The 21,251-nt window shown below is 36.7% G+C and overlaps 1 long non-coding RNA gene and 1 pseudogene across 1 annotated transcript in view; one reads left to right on the plus strand and one right to left on the minus strand.

Moving 5' to 3' along the window:
- The first annotated feature begins 320 nt into the window (after window positions 1-320).
- Window positions 321-21,251, plus strand: part of LOC125083777 (uncharacterized) — a 41,198-nt gene continuing 20,267 nt past the window's right edge. Inside the window, exons 1-2 of the long non-coding RNA XR_007122366.1 lie at window positions 321-360; window positions 10,065-10,138. This is a non-coding gene — a long non-coding RNA (uncharacterized LOC125083777). The remainder of the gene's footprint in view (window positions 361-10,064; window positions 10,139-21,251) is intronic.
- LOC125084150 (uncharacterized) lies at window positions 20,023-20,122 on the minus strand (annotated as a pseudogene).

Genomic DNA, 21,251 nt, shown 5'->3' on the forward strand with positions numbered 1-21,251 from the left:
ATACCCAGGAGTGGGGAAGATATTTAAAAAAGGACTAGAGTCCTAAAACTGTGAGTCGAGGAGGAGTCATAAGAAGATTTTTTGCTGCGGTGATTGTGATACTGTTTTTATCCCAACGCAGGGGTAAACTGGGCAGCCAGAATAACACATACACATATGAAAACGTGAAGCAATGATACATTCCACTACAGTCTAACTTTTCCTTACCACCCGTTCTGGAGCACAAGGTGGGGGATGATTGCAAAATGTTAAGTCAACACCATTTGTGTATATTCCACCTGGGTTGGCTTCACTTGTTACGAATGATGGAATACACAGGATGGTGAGTAACTTCCACGATTAATAATTGGAGATTCCCAGGTAATTCTCTTAAATTTCTATTTCAGCAAAGTGATGGGGGGAGGACAACGTGGAGGGGGGAGTGTTTGAGAGTGGGCAAGAAATGACTGTGGGTAGAGTATGAGTACAAGATATGTGAAGGGGGATATACCCTAGTTTAGCAACCAGGATTCCTGGGTTCTCTGTCTCCTTCTGCTCCAGTGAGCAAAGCTGGAGTGGGAAAATCATTTCCCTCCTCTGAGCTTTGATGTTCTCATCTGTGAAATGGATTGAATTGATTAGCTTTCAGAGTTCTTCCCTGAGTCTGATGCTCACGTTTGTTCTTGAAAACAGTAATTGTTGAAAGTGAAATTTTGCCTACCAACCCTGTGAATGGTTTGTGGCTTCTTTCAGTAGGATTGAACTGCTACCAAAGTGCCACCTAAAAGGGTTAGCTTTCTGACTGGAGCCTTTTGGTCAGTCAAGCTGAGCCCTGTGTGTAAACATACAGAGATATTTCGGCACTGCCGGGTATTCCATGTTTTGCTAAGTTTCCTGCCCTTCCTTTGCTCTCCTGCTTCCTACATGTCAGATTCCTACTTCCTTTTTGGTCACTGTATGTGTAGGACTTCCAGCCCTATCAGATTGGCTGGGCATTTAGGCTGTGTTTTTGCACGTCCTGCCAAGATCAGCATGGTCATTTACCTCTGTTTATTTTCCCTTCCCAGACATCAGGCGTTGTCTGCATTCCAGCACCCCCGCAAAAGTACTATCTCCCTTAGTGAGGCTGCAAGACCTCTGATTGTTGCTAAATTTGGTGGACTTGGAGTCGGACCAGCCATCAGAGGCACCCATGAAACAGCAGCCCATGGCATTTGATTTCTCCAAGTTTTCAAAATCTCTGCAACAGCAATTGAATGACATTGTTTATTAATGTTTAAAGATTTTATTTATTTATTTGAGAGAGAGAGAGAGAGAGCAGGAGCGGGAGTTGGGGGTGGAGTAGGGGAAGTGGGGAAAGGGAAAAGCAGGCGCCCTGCTCAGCTGGGGACCCCATGCCAGGCTCTGTCCTAAGACCCAGGATCATGAGCCTAAGGGAGATGTTTAACCAACTGAGGTACCCAGGTGCCCCTCGAGTGACATTTTAAATAAACAGTTTTATGAAAGAGAGAGGAGTTCAGGCGAGGGACTAAGAGAAGAGAGGAGAGGAGAGGAAGCTAAATTATAAGGGAAGGAATCCAGAGAAGAACAGACTCTTTCCATACTTCCTTCCATCACATATATGACAGTTTTGTCTTTTTAGGATGTATCGATCCGCTTTTTGATCAAACTACATTTCAACATTAAAAAATTAAATGTAGAGGCACATGGGTGGCTCCATCTGTTAAGTGTCCTACTCTTGGTTTGGGCTCAGGTCATGATCTCAGGGTCATGAGATGGAGCTCTGTCAGGCTCTGCACTCAGTGTAGAGTCTGCTTGAGATTTTCTCCCCTCTGCCTCTGCTCCTTTCCCAGCTCACATGCTCTCACTCTCTTTCTAAAATAAATAAATAAATAAATAAATAAATAAATAAATAAATAATTTTCAAGAATATTAATTTTAGATAGATTCTAATATCTGACATTTTGGCTACACCTTGTAATGCATCAGGTTCTGCCTTACCTAAGGAATTTAAGCCCTTTTCCAGAATCGTCTCCTGAAACCCAGGTCCTGATAATTTGTCTCCCCTGCTAAAGAATCTTCATGGGCTCCTTGACCCCAGGTATATTTTTCTAGTTTTGAATCAAGCTGATTTTTTTTTGTCTGTTTCCAGTGCTTTTCCACAGTAGCTAATATAGTTGAAAATATATGGTTTTCATATAGTTGAGAATAGTCTTACACATCCGAATTCACAGAAACACTAAAACTACTATTCCTATAGCTAGATTTTCACTTTAATTCCTTATGGAAACTATGCTGAATTGAGGCCACATACTTCTTAAACTAGATGCCTATCAAGTAAGTCTGCCACAACTACTCTTATGCCCTCTGTATGAACAAATGAGGCAACCGGTATCGTTCCCATCTGAACATTGTTGCAGAAGAAATAAAGAAAGATTATGTGGTTTGAGGATCGATTGACCAGCATCTATATCGATGACAGGAGGGAAAATGTGATTGAGTGAAGGCAGAGGATTTCTGTCTTGTAATATTGAAAATATTAATGATGGGGAGGAAGTAAAATACTGTGCACAGCTGATAATTATTGTAGAATTTGCTTTCCCAGGCATCTTTTGTATCATGATAATAAGAAATACATATAAAATTATGAGGAAGGATTTAGAAGTGATTTGGCTCTCAATAAGGATAGAGGGAGAAATTTAATCAGGGCACTTATTATCATATATCAGTATAAGCAATATAGGCTGGGAACAAATGGATGCTGCTGCTGATTTTCTGTGTTTATGGAAAATAAAAGCAAGGGAAAGAAAAGATGAAACAAAAGATGTTAGGGGCCTACTATATGTTAGTCTCATGCTTGGCAATAACCTCACTTAATCTTTATACCAACTTCCCTGAAGGAGTTTCCAGTATCCTCATTTTACAGATGGGGAACCATAGGATGTAGAAGGTAACTGGTCCAGAATCCCACAGCCAGGGTTTTAGCTGAGCTCAACCTGCCCTCAGAGACTTTATTTTTTCCACTTTGATCTCTTGTGATTGGTTTTGTTTCTTTGTTTGTTTTTCATTCAGTTAATTCCTTCTTGTTCTGGAGAAATTACACAGGATTTGATCACTGCTCTCTGTGCAATTCCATGTAATATGTTAGTTACCATTTTGACCAAGTGAATCAATGACGTCTTTATTATTCTGTTAGAACTTGACATATGACGCAAGTCTAGCGCTCACAGAAATGGTTAAAAGAATGAATAAGTTCGCCTTCCCAAAATCTGACTGGTTTTAATGTAAGAAGATAGTCAAAAAGAAACGCATCTCGATCTTTCAAGGCTCATATCATATACATGTGGGCATCAGCCCGAGCTGGGAAGTGTTGTCCTCTGTGTAACTTCCTACCAATTCCACACATGAGTTTGACAGCTGAATACTTACTGATATGCTTATTCTGGAGAGCCAATGAACCATTCCCCTCTGGTCACAAATGTACTGTTATCCATTGTTCAAGTCTGGTTATTACCAAGTATGTTTTTGGAAACATATTCTCTAGATGTAATAGACCTTTCATAATTTAACTTATCAATGTCAAGGAATTATGAAATTGTCATAACAGCATTAATGTTGAATCAATTAAACATCCAAAATAAGCTATGGTGTTTCATGCTTTGGAAGATGAGAAGTGGTTACAGGCAAATCCACAGGGACAGAGCACTAAACTTCCAAAGGATGAGTAATCACTCTTAGAAACAGTATACACCTGGGGCGCCTGGGTGGTTCAGTGGGTTAAAGCCTCTGCCTTCGGCTCAGGTAATGATCCCAGGGTCCTAGGATGGAACCCCACATCGGGCTTTCTGCTCAGCAGGAAGCCTGCTTCCCTTCCTCTCTCTCTGCCTGCCTTTCTGCCTACTTGCGATCTGTCAAAATAAATAAATTTTTTAAAAAGCCTTAAAAATATAAAAAAATAAAAGAACAGTATACACCTGTCTGAGATGCCATATGAAAAATATAGAACAATGGTTTTCTTAGAAGCTGTGAAAAGTTAAAACAAGACACCAACCAGACAGCTCTCCTACTTCCCAGATACATTTCAGGACTGGTATGTCTCTATTGCCTCAAAATCAAAAGTCAGAATCAGAACAAATTACAATTAATTATTACCACTATGATCCTTCATCAAGAATCCTTTAGAAGGATAACATTTCTTATAACTGCTAGATTTCTGAGTCAAAGGGGATGAAAATCTCATTTATTTTTCTTAACATACCGTGCAATCCTTTTACATCTTAGAGAATATTTGGACAAAAATTTGGGAAATAGACACATGAAATATTGATTCTTATTTCTGGTGAGTAATCAGGTTAACCCTATTGGTAGAATGAGGTTGAGATAATTAATAGGTGGATTTGCCAAAATGAGTAAATGAATCCATTACAATACATTATGTCACAATCCTATCTCTGCTACCATCATTTTAAAATAAAAATAACATTTAACAAGTTCTGTACCCCGAAGTTGAACATAGAATGTTATAGAGTTGTCATTATTTCTTCTCTGGGAAGGATTGTGACTGATAAGATAACTATTGCCTAAACTATTTTAGTATGTGGAATTGGCACAGATAAATTCTCTGCTCTATGTACTAATTACAGTAATTTGATCATTATAATGATTATAATTTCATATTCACTTTATATGAGATAGTCTCTTAACACTGCCTGTCACATCATAGTAAATTTGCTTGTAAGATTCTTTTGGGGGGAAACTATTATATCTTATCAACAATGTCTTTAGTGGCTTAATTATGATATGCCTTCAGGATTTTTATAACACCTCTTGTAAAGCCTGTTTTCTGAATGAGATTGCTATATTTCTAAGAGCTGTGTCAAGATACCGTTTTAAATAGTTACTTGCATGTCTAATATACTTATGAGAAGAATTATTGAAAACAACCTGAAATTTCAACAAGGAGGTATTTATTAAATTAATAATGGCATGTCTCTGTAATAGAATATCAGATATTTACCAAAAAAATGAGGAAATGTTGTGTACTGATTCAGACAGATTACCAAGATATACTCTGGCATGAAAACAGTAAGGTACAAAGTAGTGAATATAGAATATGTTTTTTTATATAAAGTAGGGTGTGTGCTCAACATCACTCAGCATCAGCATCAGGGAAATACAAATCAAAACCACAGTGAGATACCACCTCACACAGTGAGAATGGCTAAAATTAACCAGTCAAGAAATGACAAGTGTTGGCAAGGATGAAGAAAAAGGGGAACCCTCCTACACTGTTGGTGGGAATGCAAGTTGGTGTGGCCAGTCTGGAAAACAGTATTGATATTCCTCGAAAAGTTAAAAATAGAGCTACCCTACAACCCAGCAATCGCACTATTGGGTATTTACCCTAAAGATTCAAATGTAGTGATCCAAAGGGGCGTGTGCACCCGAATGTTTATAGCAGCAAAGTCCACAATAGCCAAACTATGGAAAGAACCTAGATGTCCATCAACAGATGAATCGATAAAGAAGAAGTGGTATATATACAATGGAATACTATGCAGCCATTAAAAAACTGAAATCTTGGGGCACCTGGGTGGCTCAGTGGGTTAAGCCTCTGCCTTCGGCTCAGGTCGTGATCTCAGGGTCCTGGGATCGAGCCCCGCATCAGGCTCTCTGCTCAGCAGTGAGCCTGCTTCTCCCTCTCTCTGCCTGCTTCTCTGCCTGCTTGTGATCTCTCTCTCTCTCTGTCAAATAAATGAATAAAATCTAAAAAAAAAAAAAAAAAAACAAAAAAAACCCTGAAATCTTGCCATTTGCAACAACATAGATAGAACTAGAAGGTATTACGCTAAGTGAAATAACAATCAGAGAAAGAGATTTATCATATGATCTCACTGATATGAGGAATTTGAGAAACAAGACAGAGGATCATAGGGGAAGGGAGGGAAAAATGAAACAAGAAGAAACCAGAGAGGGAGACAAACCATAACAGACTCTTAATCTCAGGAAAGAAACTGAAGGTTGCTGGAGGGGAGGGGCGTGGCAGGGATTGGGTGGCTGGGTGATGGAAATTGGAGAAGATATGTGGTATGGTGAGAAAATAAATAAAAATAAAATAAAACAGGGTGTGTGTGTGTGTGTGTGTGTGTTTGTGTATGTATCTCCATATCTATATTTTCTTGCATTTTCAATCAAGGAAGACTCTGGTAGAACAGATGGTTTCCTGAGGGTGAGGGGAGGGGTACACGTGGAACTAGATGAGTGGTGAATGGGGCTTAAAGACAGACTTTCACTGTATTCCTTCTCCTTGGTGACTCCTGGGGCCATGAAAATTTTTTGATATTCACTCTGCCCAGTATATCAAACTTTCTTTCTTTTGGATTTTGAATCATATATATGAAAGCCTTTACTTGTTGTCATTTTATCACTTATATAACTTTTTGCAATTAAATATTTGATCCATTTGTAATTCACTATGGTGCATATTGTGAGAAACAATGGTTATCCAGTTGTCTCAGCATTATTTATGAAGAGACTGTCATTTTCCTATTGACTGGACCTGTTACCTGTTCACATGTTGAATTAGCTCAGTATTCTTGAATTTTCTATTTCATTACATTACATTCCATCGGTTTGTCTATGTATATGCTCCCATTATTTAGTTACTTCGACTATCTGCTTTAAAATTTATAGGTCTGTTTTCCCTCATTGTTCTTTTTCAGAGGTTTTCTGGCATTTTAAACATTTTTAAGTAAAATCTTCCAAAAATTAGATTGTCTGATTGAAAATGTTGACATTTATTGTGCTAAATCTATCCATTAACTTAAGGAGAATTGATAACCTTCTGATGCTGAGTAGTTTTCCAGTTGGTTCTTTTGGACTTTTCAAGTGTATAATCATATTACTTGCAAATAGTGATAATTCTACCTTCTCCTTCCCATTTCTCTTGTCTCTAATTTCTTTTTCTCATCTAATTATAATGATTAGTTAAATATGCTCCTAAAAACTCTGCAAAGACTCACCAAAGGAACGGTTTTAACAAAAGAATCTGGGTGAAATTCTTAACCCATTTATACAAGGCATTGTTTTGAATAACTGTTTTGGCTATATCAACATGACCTGTTAGTTAGAGATTTTTTCTTGATGCCTTATTTCTAAGAAATGAGAAATGACTTCACTTGTTATTAAAACCATCTTCAGTATATTAGACTGGAGCTTTCCCTAAGGGCTAGTTTACAAAGAATCATGATTCATCTGACATACTGTAAGGAAATATACATAGACAAAAGAGAGATTTTAGCAGTTGACTGGTTAATCTCTCTTTTCCTCCAAGCCAGGTATATTGGAAATGATTGAAGTAAAATGTGTGGTTTACATCCTACTCCCCAACTCCTGTATGCTTGAATTCAACTCTCATATTCGAACATAGTCATGCCAGGTTTAAGAATGATCTTCCTCTGGGGCGCCTGGGTGGCTCAGTGGTTAAAGCCCCTGCCTTCAGCTCAGGTCATGATCTCAGGGTCCTGGGATCGAGTCCCGCATCGGGCTCTCTGCTCGGCAGGGAGCCTGCCTCCTCCTCCTCTCTCTGCCTGCCTCTCTGCCTACTCGTGATCTGTCAAATTAAAAAAAAAAATATCTTTAAAAAGAATGATCTTCCTCAATTATGGTAGCAAGATTAATGGTCTAGTGTGTTACATGATGATCTATATATTTTATATTTAAATCTAAAACTCCAGTAGCTAACCCAGGGTTGAATTTGGTCCCAGTATGAAGCAAAAGATATTTGACAACTGAATGGAAAGGATGTCAACCAAACTAAAATTTACTAAATTTAGAGATTTTTCATTCATGAGGTGAAGTGTTAGTAAATACTTTTGAAAATCCAAGGCTAGAATTGCCAGTCACAAGACTGGATTTCCACAATCAAAATTCACAAATTTTCTTACATTTACCTTTAGCATATTTTCTAGATGAAGGACTTCATTATGAAAGGAAAGGAACAAAGGAAATGACCAAAGACTACCAAAGTTAAACAGGACACGGTATAGCATTGATACAGACAAATTACACACACACACACACACACACACACACACACACACACACCACATCCCAAGAGAGCCTCCCTACAAATCAATAGTCACTTGATTTACAAATCAAGTGTTCCCTTAGCTTCCACGGGCCACAAAGGCCCATACTCTTTGAGGAGCCCTGAGTTTCGAAGGAATTAATCTGCTTTGAACCTCTTGAAGCTCCTTTCTGGACCAAATAAAGATCAGTAAACCTGCCAGAAAACAAGAAAACAAGCTCAACATAAGACTTCCCATTTTTGTGTTCTAACAGTCCAATCTTCTATCTAGTGTAGATGAGAAAAGAGAAGTGGCCATTTGGGAAGACTGATGAAAGTTGACCCTAATTCTGATTGCCACGTTTAGCTAAGCTAACGCTAACTTACATGTCTACAGGAAATAGGCAGGACAGAGCTTCCATTCAATCATGGAAGTCCACCAGCATATGTTACCACCATTCCCTAAGATGAGTGTTTTTTACCCACTATGTCTATCAACTTGGTAACACTGAGGCCATCTCTCAATATCAGAGAGTTTACATTTTGACCTAGACTTCCAATGATGAATAGCGGGTGATTTCTACCAGGTGAAAATCTTATTTATCTCTCCTAGGCTGAGGGTAAAAAATCCTGAACGAGAGCCAAAAGACACATGAACTAGATTATATGTACTCAGAAGAATTTGTAAATCAAGTGACTGCTGATTTGTAAGGAGTTTCTCTTGATGTGTGTACGTGTGTGTTTTGTGTTTCACTTGTATATATCAATGCCATACGGTACCAGGTTTTGTAAATTACCAAATATATAGTCATAACCTATTGAAAAGACTAAATATTGGCTTGGAGGCATTGGCTGAACTTTACCATTTTTCTTCTTATAATTAGATTTTTTTAAACTTAGCCCCACATACCGCTACTTTTAGCACGAGGCAGCAGGGTCTAGTTAAATTATGCTATATGCTTTTCAATTAAACCATAACTTTCACATGTGCATTTTGTTGTGCTCACTCAACATTAAATAAATGGATAACACCTGAATAAATTCAGAGCCCCAGAGTACACCAATTCTTGGAACTAATTTACCAGTGAGAGGTTTTTCATTTTAGTTTAATCAAGAGTGTTACTGAATTGAGGTAAAGCAGAAGTGACTTAAGTACAATCTCTGCAAACAGGTAATAATAAAATATATATAATAGTATTTATGACTGGTTGACCCATTTCTCAACCCATTTAAGTCTGGAAAGATATGTAATAAATTTGAGTCCGGTTTATGTACTTGGACTATTCATATATACAGTAAAGCTCTTTCATAAAGCTTCTTATCAGGGGAAATGTCTTAGAAAGGAAATGGAAAATTATGGGCATGGAGATAGTACATAAGATTTCTAGCCTCCCATTTTACCATTATATCTCCTTATTTGTATTAAAAAACACAGCTACTGACAATGACACTGTACATGCGTGTAAAATGTCAAGGAGACATATATCCTCAGCAGTTCCTGGAACGCCAAGAACTCCGTAGCCTTTCCCTACCGCTGATGTCATTTTTCTTGTAGCTGTTTCTTGGGAAAGCTCAGTGGCAATGACAATAAATATGACATTCCTTATTTTTGAAAGCTTTCACACTTGGTTAGGTATCTAGTGTGGGGACTCATACAAAGAAAGCATTGAGTGAATATTGCTTAATGATGATCACTCCCTGCCAGATAAAATGAACCATTCTGCATGAAGAAGATGCTGACAAATTGGTAGAGACTGTGTAATTCTGAGAAAGATCTAGATTTTTCAACTTCAGTCTGTGAACCACTTGTCTTATAGGGTTCTTGGCAAAAATGAAAATTCCTATCTCATACCTAAGACCCTGTGATTTAGAACCTCTGAGTGTAGTTTAACAGTTTAACAGTTTAACAGTTTTTCTGTTGATACTCCTGTATTACAAAATTTGACAACCACTACCCATTAAATCCTGGATTCTTGGAAGAGTAGTTCTAAATACATACATGTGCATTTTCATCTAGACCACTAGAAAGGAAGACTACAGAGAAGATGATTTTCAGTATTGGATTCTGAATTCTTGATTTAAGTGGTCAAAGTAATACTAGGTACCTAAAGTCTTAAGCAATGCCTGTAAAATTCTTAAAAACTCAGCAGAAAATTGAACCATTTCCAAAGGCAAATATCTGGCTTTTGAGGAAGATCTGGGATTTTTTTTTTTACTATACTTTTTTTTTTTTTTTTTTAATCCGTAAGCTTCATAATAAGTGAACAAAGAAAAGTTTTTGAGTTAGTTCTCTACTGGAGAGGTCAGGAAGAAAAGACAGCAGATACAGAGCACAACTTTTTACTTATTTACTATGAGCAGCAGGAGAATGTGTACAAGGTATATGGAGCTGCAAACATTTCAGGAATAAGTGTAACATAAAATAGCATAAAATTACTTCTCAAATATAAAAAGCAAAGGCAAAGCCCCAGTAAGAAGGTCTGGGATGAAAGAAATGTTCCCAGCATGAGGGGGCGACTGGCCACACCTAGAATTCAGTTCACACCAAGAAGGAATGCATATACTGCAGTGCCTCCAGGAGAGAAAGCAGAGCTTAGGTAAACAATTTTAAAATATGGATGCTTTGTCTGATAATGATGAGCTTTGGTCCCAGTGTAGGTGAGAGCTTAGGACACAGGCACTGAGATGTGAATGGTAAAGTCAGATCTAAACTGGTAACTGTGCTCAAATGCTTAACGAGATAGCATAAGAAAGGGATTAGCCTTATGCGAGGTTTGAAAATAAAACCTGAAGACCAAAAGGTAAAAATAAGAACTGAAATATGAAGAAATTTTCTAAAAAAAAAAAAAAATTCAATGAAAGCCATTCTACAAAGAAATAGGAATGATGGTTTAAAGTGTTGTCATCTTGGAAGCAAGAGGCTATTTGAATAATCATCTAGAACATTGTAGGACAGTGCTTCTCAAACTTTAATGAGCATATGGATCACATGAGGATCATATTAAAATGCAGATTCTGGTTCTGGATATGTACGGTGAGACTTGAGTTTCTACCACATCTAGCAAAGCTCCCAGGGAAGCCAATACTGCTGGCCCATTAGAGCGCATTAGACATCAACATTCTAAGGTATTTTCCAAATCTAAAAATCCAGAATGGATTTACCTTGTGGCTCTGTCACGTTCTGTGTATTTGTGGAACTAGTTCCTTATCTTTTCTTTGTCCCAGATTTTCTCATTTGTAAATTGGAAACAATCAGAATTTTGCCTTGTAGGACTGTTTGGAGGATTTGGTGAATTAATGGACATAGAGCAGGCAGGAGAGAATCTGACATGTAATAAACAAATCAATAAATGTCAGCTTTGATTATTGCTGCCATTTTTATAAAGCTAAAAAGTTGTGAAATACAGAGTGCTTTGGCTTTTTCGGATTTTCATCTTCGCTGATGTAATCAGATTGTGTTTGTCTGAACTGAGCAAGGATGCCTTAGAGTTTCTCCTGCTCACTGCCAGATAGAACTCCAGTTGTGGCCTAAAGTCATTTTTAGGTTTTGCTAAATTCCAAAGGAAATGAAATCTGCAGTGACTCCATTATGCAAATAATAGTAATGTTGAAGGAAGAGGGGAATGGATTTCTAGAGACCGAGTTTTCAGTCCTGCCTCTAGTTAACCATGTAAACTAATAGTATTCTCCCAAACCTAACAGTCTCACAATGCAGGAGAACATGTTCTCCTTTTTACTGCTGACTCAAACCCCCAGGACATCTTTCATGGATTGGTGACTTAGCCATAGACTTCCAAGAAACAGAGATTGCCATCGTTCTTTGGGCCCCACATGCTCTTCTGGACTTTAAGTTATCCACTATGCTGTCCATTTCCTCTGATTTCTGGCTAAATTTCCTGTTCCTAGTGATGAAGAGCTATTGGCACTCAAGCTAGCATCAAAGTCAAGGGCTGGAAACCCTACCTAATTGGGTGACTGTGGCTTAATGGAAATAACGGCTTAAAAAAAATTTTTTTTTTTTTTGGTACACCTTACTCCCCAAATGTCTTAGCGAATTAAAAAAAAAATCAAAAATTTTAAATGAACATTTACGACTCACTTACTCTGTCACTTCCAAAGTGCAATTTTAATCTAAAACATAGTTTTACTTGAATGATATCCAGGAAATAGAACAATATATGGTAAATCATCAAGTACTTTTTGAATTCCTACCATGAATTCCTACCATACTGTGGCAATATGGAGAATATAATAAGTGTAAGCCATTGCAGTTTAACATATAGCTAAGAGGATACTACTTACATATATGGAAAAGTTAGAGTCAATTTAACATGGAGATGAGCAGAACTAGCTCTGGGGGCCACAACCTGCTTAGCAAGCACATCCCTCCTTCTGTCCCTCCCCTTCCGAACGTCCATTCACCTTTCCCTACTCAGCTTTTTCTCCCCGGGACCCCATAACACTTCTAACATACTATAAAAGTTGCTTACCTAATATTAGATTCATTGTCTCATTGTTTTCCTCCACAAGGATGGGGTTTTTGCCTCTCGTTTCTTGGTGGATCTCCGTGTGTAGAAGAATGCTTGGAAGCACAGTAGGTGTTCAAGAACGACATTCTGAGGGATGGCGTGATTCATTAAAGAGACCAATACCAAGTTTGAGCCTGCATTTCACAGCTCATAGACCTCCAGTGTTCCTAACACACAAAAGAGGCCAGCAGAAAATATTTTAAACTGACTAGTTTGTACAAACCGTATTTGTTAATCTCTGCTCGACAATACTCAGGATTTGGGTTTTTTTTTCCCCCTTTTGGCATCTAAAAATTAGGCTGACCTAAAGACATAAAGTGGTGAGAATGAATTATAGATCATTACTGTACTGCCATTCGAAGAGGAAATGAAATCTGCAATGACTCCTTTATGCAGATAGTAGTAACTGTGAAGGAACATGGGAATGGATTTTTTGAGATCTAGTTCGGTGTCCTACCTCCAATGAGCCATGTAAACTGATAAATCTCTTGACCTCAGAGTTCCAAAATCATCAGTTGAAATATGAAATTATTTCTAAACGATAACTAAAAATATTTAACTTTGACATCTAGCTTTTTTAGAGACTAACTTCATTTTGCCCACCCCATCCCAGTAGCCACTATTCTATTAATAGTTCAAGTTTAAGGAGTTAGAAAAGACAGAGAGGTGAACAAAGGAGAATGGTACCTGATGGGAAGCACTCACTGTTATTATCATTGTAACGAAGATCATAAATATAAGTTCAGGTAAAGAATCAGACTGCTGATAGTTCGAACCTGGTTCTACTTTCCCTCAGCAAAACCCCAGAAAAGCAAAAAGCAAAACCAAAACCAAAAACCACCACCAACAAAAAAACCTTGAAAGTCAGTTTAAAAGGGCTTTGAGTAGCAAAAAGAGTGCCATGGTGTTTATCCTCTATGCCTATTTGGTTACATCAGACTCTCACCTGGAGTCTACTTACTGCACACAGAATTCATTTGGGCTAGAATCCTTTTTTTCCCCCCTCAACCCAAAGGAATTAGAAGCAGCAAATTTTACAATGTTACCAACGGGGCAGATCTTGTCAGATAAACAACTTGAAGCTGATAAGAAGAGTTAAAGACAGTCTTTCATTCAGAGATGAGATATTGTAAACACATTACATTAGCATCATTAGATTATAATAAATTTTAAAATGATTTTCTGACAATGATCTTGACTCACAAGAGTAGATTAAATTATATTGACCACCTTGTGTAAGAAGGCAAGACATATTTCTGCTAGAAGGGTTTCTGTTAACAATAGTTTATATGCGGGCGCCTGGGTGGCTCAGTCAGTTAAACATCTGCCTTTGGCTCAGGTCATGATTCCGGAGTCCTGGGATTGACTGAACCCTGCATTGGGCTCCTTGCTCAGTGGGGAGTCTGCTTCTCCCTATATTCCTTTCCCACCCCTGCTTGTGATCTCTCTTTCACTCTCAAACTATAAAATCTTAAACAAACAAAAACATAATAATTTATATCTAAACACTTTTGTTTGAGGTATCTGAAAAGACCCATTCATATCAAACTTTTATTCCCAGGTGATGTTAGATAATGAGATACATTGAGAGATATCTCCTTAAATTTCTCTGATAATTATGAATCAGTATTTTGGTCAATCCTCTTATGTCGACATGTTTTCTCTTTTTTCAGTATTTGTTGGGCAATGTGGGGACCTGCAATGTAAAAATATAGGTCCAGATACTGAGTAATCTAGGAATAGATGGATAAATCAGATGAAGAAGAAATTGTTTCGAGCATGGGTTTTGGAGATGGCCTGATCTGGATGACAACTCATGCTTACTTAAGACCTCTGCTACTCAGATTCCTCATGTGTAAAATAGTGATTGTAATATCTATGTCCAGAGATGTTATGAGGATTAAATAAAACATATATGCCAAGCACTTACATTTACAACCTGAAATAGAGATACCAGACACATATTTGGCAGTGAATGAATAAGCTGGTTTATCCTGGACAATTTATTTATAAACTTTTGTTGTTTCATCTGTAAAATGGGAAAAATAGTGTTTAACTTCATAGAGTTTTTAAAAATTAACCACAAAAAATTAATATGCTTATGTACATGGCACATAAGGTATCCCCAGAATACCATAAAAGCCTAATAAATCATATCCATTAGAAATACTATGTTTTAGTAATGAGAAAACAAATGCCAAGGTATATGGTGTAATATGAGTTCAGAAAAAGGGCAGCCCAGAGTGAGTGGAAGTCAAAAGGGAAGGCTTCATCTAGAAGGTGCAATTCTGAATCATTGTCAAACTCATTGTCAAAGGCTGAACCCGATAGAGTTCAGCTTCTCTGTCTACTCTCATGGCCCGCTATGTCCAGCTGTCCTGTACCCAGTGAAACAGAGGGTCCTAAATCAGTTCGCTGAAAAATCTAAAAGGGGGCACAGATATTCAGGGCAGGGCTGGTGTGAACCTTAACAGTGGCTTCTGTGTTCCTTTGGCAAAGGGCAACAAAGCAAAAATGATTGGTTTTGTGAACATTACCTCTACAAAGGCATTCCTTTGTCTCTTCAGTATTCATCTGCTTCAGTTATGTAGTTCACACTTGGTTCCTTGGTTTTGTTTTTGTTTTTTTTGTTTTCCCAACTGAATATATATATAAATAGATTTTCAATTAGGAGCCAGAGATCTTGGATTTATTTTTTTCCCCTGAACTACTGAAAGTATTTTTTTTTTTTCCCCCTGATGGTATAAGTGGCACATGTTCATGGTAATTAAATCAGTCAACAGAGAACATCTGAGGAACATGTAAAGATCTTTGGAGATTTCTGCCATGAATCAGAATTTCTTTCTTCTTTTTTTTCTTTATCTTATCTCTTTCTTTCTTTCTTTCTTTCTTTCTTTCTTTCTTTCTTTCTTTCTTTCTTTCTTTCTAGAGAGGAGGCAGGGGAAGGGGTACAGGGAGACGTAGAGAGAGAATCTTAAGCAGGCTCCATACCCAGTGCAGAGCCCAAAGCAGGGCTTGAACTCAAGACCCTGAGGTCATGACCTGAACTGAAATCAAGAGTCCATGCTTAACCGACTGAGCCCCCCAGGAGCCCCCCAATCAGAATTTCCTAAAAGGAAGTAACAAAGGATGAGGTTTCATGCAAAAAGCAATGATAATTAGCTTCAATCACCCAGAGCAGCCAACATAATCTATCTAAAATACAATTTGGGTCATGCCATTCTCCTGTTTAAACTCTCTCTCTTTGTATTACTTTTGCAACGATATCTGTAATCCTGAGCACAATATGTGAGGCTCTTCATGATCTGAGTGTTGTCCAACTGGTTATTTCCCACCCTTCTCCCTTCACTAAGAACTTCAGGTTCTGGCCACAAAGAACTACTTCATACTCTCCAATTCTTAGCTTTAAAGCCCTTTTCACTTCTGGATTTTACATAATGGAAAACTGAGCTCACAAGCACCCTCTCACTACAAACACATACAAATGCTAGCTAAAATATAACTAAAAGCATTTTTAATAAACACTGGGCTTTAAAAAAAAAAAACAAAACAAGACAAAATTTCCGGGTTCCAGAACCTAAGAAGAATTTGAAGTCAGAATTGTTAATATCCTGAAACCTGGGATAGTGGACATGGATAAAGGCCTAATAGTCAAGTAACAAGGGCTAATTATCTACAAAGAATCAGGAGATGCAGCCTTGAAAAATGAAGAACAGAGGAGTAAAAATAGAAAATGGATAAAACTTAAGGAAAAGATAATTATTCCAAAGAAATACAAAAAGGAAGAAATAAAAAAATAAATGCATAGGCCAAATGCAAAACAATGAATGAAAAGGTAAATTCAAACCAAACTAGATCGGTAATGTTATTAAGTATGAAGGAGCTAAATTAAAAGATGAAGATTGTAAGGGGCACCTGTGTGGCTCAGTCAGTTAAGTGTCTACCTTCTGCTCAAGTCATGATCTCAGGGTCCTGGGATCAAGCCCCATATTGGACTCCCCATCCACCAGGAAGTCTACTAGTCCCTCTGCCCTCCCCTTGCTCATGTTTGTATTCTCTCTCTCTCTCTCAAATAAAAATAAACCAAATCTTAAAGGAAAAAAAAAAAAGAATGCAAGACTCTTTAAAATAGAAAAAAAATTATGTTCTATTTTAAAGTAAGTGCTCTTTTAAATGTAAGGTCACAGAAAGATGGATAGAAAAAGACATACTAGCAAACTAATATTTTAATTATATTAAAATCAGATAAAATAGGATACTTTTTTATTATTTTATTAAGCTATAAAACACATACATTAAAATTCACATTTTTTTATGGTACCAGTCTTTGGGTTTCAACAAATACATATAATTTCTAATCACTACCATAATCAAGATAGCAAAGAGTTCCATCACCCACTTCCCTCCCTAAATATGCCACTGGCCTAGCCCTTTACAATCGACTCTTTTCCAGTAGCTTGTGGAAATCACTGATCTGTTTTATGTCCATATAATCTTGCTTTTTCCACAACGTAATATAAATGGAATATAGGATATAGACTTTGAGACTGACTTCTTTCACTTAACATAAAGCATTTAAGATCTGTCTACACTGTTGTGTATTACTTGTTCATTTCTTTTTTATTCTGGTAGTATTTTGTTATATAGATGTACCAGAATTTGTTTAACCAGTCCCTAGTTCAAACATTTGGATGGCTTCCAGTTTTGTGCAATTACAAATAAAGTCACTATAAACATTCACATATAAGTTTTTGTGTGAACATAAGGTTTCAGTTCACTTGAGTAAATAGCTAGGAGTGGGATTGCAGGGTTGTATGATAAATGTATTTTTAACTTTATAAGAAACTGCCAAATTGTTTCCTAAAGTGTCTGGGCCATGTTGCATTCCCACCAGTAATGTGTGAAAGTTCTAGTTGCTCTGCATCCATGTCAGCAATTGTTAGGGTAAGTATTTTAAAACATTTTATCCATTCAAGTAGGTGTGTAGTGGTATCTCATTGTGGCTCTAATTTTCATTTTCCTAATGACTAACTTCCCTAATCTTTTCATGTGCTTATTTTCCATTTTGGTCAAATATTTGTTCAAATGTTTTGCTTGTTGCTTAAGGTTTTCTTTTCCTTGTTATTGAGTGTTGGGGGTTCTTTTATATAGTCTAGATATAAGTTCTTAGTCAGATATGTGATTTATAATATTTCTCTCTAGCTTGAGGTTTAGCTTTTCCATCTCTTAACATATTAATCAAATATATTCATTTCTTATAGACCATGCTTTTGTTTCTGTGTTTAAGAAATTATTGTCAGTTCCAAATAGCAAGAATTATTTCCTTGTTTTTTTGAGACATTTTACAGCTTTAAGTATTAGACAAACACCTATCATTTATTTTTAGTTAATTTTTTTCCATAGATATGAGGTATGGACCAATGTTTATAGATATATATATATATATATATATATATATATATATATATAGTATAAGAGTATTCTAATGGTTTCAGCATGTTTTTTTTTTTTTTTTTTTTTTAAGACTTCACTTTCTCTGCTGAATTACATTTGCCCATTTGGACAAAATCAGTTGTCCATAGCTAATTTTGGATTCTATTGATCTTTTTATCTATCTTTTTTCAATACAACACTGTTTTGATTTCTGTAATTTTATAGTAAGTCTTGAAATCATGTAGAGTGACATAAATATGATGTAAAATAGAGTCCTATAACTGATTAATGAATTGAAAAATTCATCCTGCAAAAATTGTCACCTTTTTCCACATTAGTTTGATGGCTAGTAAAATACCAATAATATTTTCCTTTTATTGATCTTTCATTTTTTGTTTTTGCCTTTTTAAAAAGATTTTATTTATTTGGGAGAGAGAGATAGTGAGAGAGAGAGAGCATGAATGGGGAGGAGAGGGAGAAGCAGGCTTCCCATGAACAGAGAGCTCAATGTGGGGCTCAATTCCAGAACCCTGGGATCATGACGTGAACTGAAAGCAGACGTTTAACTGACTGAGCCAGCCAGGCGCCCCAAGATCTTTAATTTTTTGAAACATAATAAATTGCTTCTAAAATGTTTATATGAAATTAAAAGGTCAAAAATAGTCTTGACAACTGAAGAAGTAGAAAATGTTAGGGACTTGCCTTCCCATTTATCAAAATTATTAAAAGGGTACAGTAATTAATAAACTATATTACTCACACAGGCAGAGACAAATAGATGAATGAAACAGAGTAGATAGAAATTCCCAGAAATAGACTCAAACATAAGCAGACTGTTAATATGACAGAGGGCATTGTAGATAATTGGGGAAAAGATGGACATTTCATAAAAAAGTTAGGACAGTTGGCTATTATATCTAAAAATGAATTCAGGCCCCTCTTCATACCAGATATAAAATTGACAGCAGGTTGATTAAAGATTTTGAGCAAATACAAAATATTAAATCTGCTATTATGCTGAATATCATTACAAATTTGAGGTTGGGAAATTTTTCTAAAGCAAGTCAGAAAACTGCAAAAATCAAAGAAAAGGATAGATAATTTTGATGACACCAAGATTAAGAACTCTTTCCCGAATGAAAATGGAAGGATACTTAAAATAAAAAAACACAAACTTGGATAAAGTATTACAGCACATATAACTAACGAAATACTCATGTCCTGAACACTTACATAAATACCAACTCTCAGGAGAATAATGGGCAAACCACTTAGATATGCATTTCACAGAAAATATGAATATCCAATAAACATGGGAAAAGTTGCTCAACCTCAGGGAAGAGTAAATGGCAACCACAATGTGTCATCTTTCCATATCCACTAGTAGGGCAAAACTGTAAAACACTGCCATGGCTAATCATTGGTGAAGATGTGGCTCTGTGTTGAGTTCTCGTGCTTTATTGCTGAGCATTGGCACAGTCACTTGAAAATAGTGTGGCATAGTCTAGTAAAATTGAGACTGAACAATCTAGTCCTACTCACACCTTCAAGAATTCTTACAAATGTGCATCAGAATACATGACTCGTAAAAGTATTATTATTTTGTTTATTATTATTATTATTTTAGTATTTAAATTCAATTAAACAACATAGAGTACATATTTAGTTTCAGATGTAGTGTTCAATAATTTATCAGTTGCATGTAACACCCAGTGCTCATCCCATCATGTGCCCTCCTTAATGCCCATCACCCAGTTACCCCACCCCCCACCCACTTCCCCTCCTGCAATCACTTTTTTTCTGAGAGTTAAGAGTCTCTCGTGGTTTTTCGTCCTGTCTGATGACTTCCCATTCAGTTTTCCCTCCCTTCTGCTGTGACCCTCTGCACTGTTTCTTATATTCCACATACGAGTGAAATCACATGATAACTGTCTTTCTCTGATTGGCTTATTTTGCTCAGCATAATACCCTGCAGTTCCATCCATATCAATGTAAATGGTAAGTATTCATCCTAAAAATATGGAACACTTCCCGAACATGCGTGTCATCCTTGAGCAGGGGTCATACTGATCTATCATTCCAATTGTAGTAAATGTGCTGCTGAAGCGAGCATACAGAAACATTATTTGTAACAGCAGAAAACTAGAAACAACTTGAAAGTCCATCAACAGTAGATTGTTTAAATAAATTATAATACATACACACAACAGAATATCCTACAAAAGTGAAAGTGAATAATGATAGCCTTGCATAGCAACATGCTGAATCTCAAAATTGTAATACTGAGAAAAAAAAAATTACCAAGAGTACTGTTTGTGTGATTCTATTTGTATGAAGCTTTGCAACAAGCAGAATTCAACACTCTAGAGCACCTGGGTGGCTCAGTTGGTTAAGCGACTGCCTTCCGCTCAGGTCATGATCCTGGAGTCTCATGACCGAGTCCCACGTCGGGCTTCCAGCTCCATGAGGATTCTGCTTCTCCCTCTGACCTTCTTCTTCCCTCTCAAGCTCTCTCTCTCTCAAGTAAATAAATAAAATCTTAAAAAAAAAAAACCTCAACACTCTATTGTTTAGGATACATATATATGATATATACATAAAGAAAATCAAGTCAATAATTACCACAAATGCCATGCTAGTGCTTATTTTTTGGGGTTGTGAAGATAATATGATTGAAGAGGAAGATTCAGGGGCTTTAAAAAATATTGTCATTGTTCTATTCTTTAACCTGGGTAGTATTCACAAGGGTGTTTGTTCAATTATTCTTTTAAAAAAACTACGTATTTGTGTACATAGGCATACTTTATAATAAAAAATTAGGAAGGAAATAGTCTGGTCAAAATTTGACATCCATTCATAATGTAGCAAAAATAAAATTACTGCAGATATCATTCTTGACGAAAAAAAAAATTGTGGGGGCACCTGGGTGGCTCAGAGTTTAAACGGCTGCTTTCGGCTCAGGTCGTGATCCCAGGATTCTCAGACTGAGTCCCGCATGGGGCTCCCTGATTTGCGGAGAATCTGCTTGTTCCTCTGCCCCTCTCCCTGCTCATGTTCTTTCTCTCTCTCAAATAAATAAATAAATAAATAAACTTTTAAAAAATTGTGGCATTCTCTTTTAAGTAAGTTAGACAATTATGCCCAGCATAATTATTTGTATTCAACATTGTTTCAAAAGTCCTGGACAAATCAGGGAAAGAAAAATAAAAACAAGTAAATATTCACAAATTAAAAAGGAATAA

The sequence above is a fragment of the Lutra lutra genome, chromosome 13 (genome assembly GCF_902655055.1).
Source record: "Lutra lutra chromosome 13, mLutLut1.2, whole genome shotgun sequence".
In the NCBI taxonomy this organism is placed as follows: Eukaryota; Metazoa; Chordata; class Mammalia; order Carnivora; family Mustelidae; genus Lutra; species Lutra lutra.